We start from the raw sequence: 2,667 nt of genomic DNA, 5'->3' as shown, positions 1-2,667 counted from the left end.
AAATAGCAAACCAGATGATCAGATCAAACTGCACCTTCTCTTGCTATCCTCGGCGCCGGCAGCGCCACCGTGTGTGCCAATCTCCTCCCTTATCCGCTCCTCTCCTCTTTACCCAGCTCCAGCGAGGCAGCCGACATTGGGCGAGGGACCGCACGTTGGCCAATCTCCTCCCCTATCCGCTCCTCTTCTCTTCTCTTTGCCCCAGCGAGGCATAAGACATTGGGCGAGGGACCGCACATTGGCCAATCTCCTCCTCTCTCTCTTTCTCTTACTGTTTGTGGGGACGTGGGCTCATGAGCGCCATCGTCGCCCAATATTGGTTAGGTTGTGTATTTCACGGGTGGGAACCGCCATCATCGTTGTTAGGTGATGGGGTAACCCAACGTGTGCTTTGACGAGTTTTGGCTGCTAAACTCTCTTTTTAGTATACTCGGCTCCCAGACTGCGCCCTGGTCGTGTTGAACCATGAGCGTTGTCTATGCACATTTAGGGTAGCCGTTTGCGCGCGGAATAGTGCAATGAATCTCGGTCAAGAGACGGTTGGGCGCTGCATTGAAGGCCGGCACAGACGCGAAGACGGGGTGATCAGCCAACGCAAGTCCGCTAAGTTGGGCAGACAGCAAGGCGAAGGGGAGCCCGGACTGAAAGGCCGCAGCATATGCTGTGAAGGAAACTAGTAGGGTGGCGACGTGTGCGCCGAGAGAGAGACGGAGTAAATAATGTCCAAACGGAAGAGAGACCTGGCAAGTGTAATTGATAGAGCGCGAGGCTACTCGCCATAAGCCCACTCCACTGCCATTCCTCTGATCCAATGAGACTAAAATCTCTCTCCTTCTGCTCCAGCCATTGCAGGGCAGGGAAGCGACGGCAATTATGGTTGTTGTTTTGAATGCCGCGCTTTGCTTCACAGAGGCGCTCCGCTGGGGGGCGGAAGATATTTCACACCGAATATGTGTGTGAAGGCACCCTCTCCCCTTAATAAAGTGAAATAGTGCAATCCAGCATACAAGGTCGGACGATAGGACATTCACCATACCGCACCTCGAGAGTGGATGTTGTTTGTTGGGTAAGGTTAAAACCGGACTGTTCGCAGACAGCCGAATAACCCGGTTCCGGACTAATTGGTGGATGCAACATCATGATGCTGCTGCTGCTGCTGTCGCGGAAACCGCAGTGGCGACGTGTGCGCCGAGAGAGAGTAATAATGTTCAATAGGGAGAGCGACCTGGCTAGTGTAATTGATAGATCGCGAGCCTACTCGCCATTAGCCCGCTCCACTGCCATTCCTCTGACCCAATGAGACTATTCTCTCTCTCGCTCTCCTTCTGCTCCAGCCATTGCAGGGCAGGGAGAGGAAATCGACGGCAATTTTGGTTGTTGTTTTTGAATGCCGCGTTTTGCTTCGCAGAGGCGCCGAAGCGCTCCGCTGGGGGGCGGAAGATATTTCACATCGAATATGTGTGAAGGCACCCTCTCCCCTTAATATAGTGAAATAGTGCAATCCAGCATACAAGAGCGGACGATAGGACAGTCACCGTACCGCACCTCGAGAGTGGAAGTTGTTTGATCGTTTGTTAGGCAAGGTTAAAACCTGACTCTTCGCGAACAGCCGAATAACCCGGTTCCGGACTTACAATAGACGCAACATCATGATGCTGCTGCTGTCGCTGAAACCGTGGTGGCGACGTGTGCGCCGAGAGAGTAATAATGTTCAATTGGGAGACAGACCTGGCTAGTGAAATTTCATAGATCGCGCTCCACTGCCATTCCTCTGACCCCATGAGACTATTTTCTCTCTCTCTCTCTTCTTCTTCTGCTGCTGCTGCTGCTGCTCCAGCCATTGCAGGGCAGGGAAGGGAAAGCGGCAACTTTGGTTGTTGTTTTTGAATGCCGCGCTTTGAGAGGCGCGGCGCCGCTGGGGGCGGAAGATATTCCACACCGAATAGGTGTGTGAAGGCACCTCTCCCTTAATATAGTGAAATAGTGCAATCCAGCATACAAGAGCGGACGATAGGACAGTCACCGTACCGCACCTCGAGAGTGGAAGTTGTTTGATCGTTTGTTAGGCAAGGTTAAAACCCGACTGTTCGCGAACAGCCGAATAACCCGGTTCCGGACTTACAATAGACGCAACATCATGATGCTGCTGCTGTCGCGGAAACCGTGGTGGCGACGTGTGCGCCGAGAGAGTAATAATGTTCAATTGGGAGACAGACCTGGCTAGTGAAATTCATAGATCGCGCTCCACTGCCATTCCTCTGACCCCATGAGACTATTTTCTCTCTCTCTTCTTCTGCTGCTGCTCCAGCCATTGCAGGGCAGGGAAGGGAAAGCGACGGCAATTTTGGTTGTTGTTTTTGAATGCCGCGCTTTGCTTCGCAGAGGCGCCGAAGCGCTCCGCTGGGGGGCGAAGATATTTCACACCGAATATGTGTGCGAAGGCACCCTCTCCCCTTAATATAGTGAAATAGTGCAATCGAACATATAAGGGCGGACGTTTTCATCACCGTCTCCCACTCGGTGTGTGTGCAGATTCTCGGATCATTTTGTAAAGTATGCTCGACCCCCGATTGACTTTGACGGTCTCCCATTCGGGTGTGCAAGTTTCTGTAGTATGCTATTAAATCGACCCCCGATTGACTTTGACTGTCTCCCATTCGGGGGTGC

This window comes from Homarus americanus, unplaced genomic scaffold, assembly GCF_018991925.1.
Source record: "Homarus americanus isolate GMGI-L3 unplaced genomic scaffold, GMGI_Hamer_2.0 scaffold60219, whole genome shotgun sequence".
NCBI classification, from domain to species: domain Eukaryota; kingdom Metazoa; phylum Arthropoda; class Malacostraca; order Decapoda; family Nephropidae; genus Homarus; species Homarus americanus.
This window is presented reverse-complemented; position numbering follows the sequence as displayed.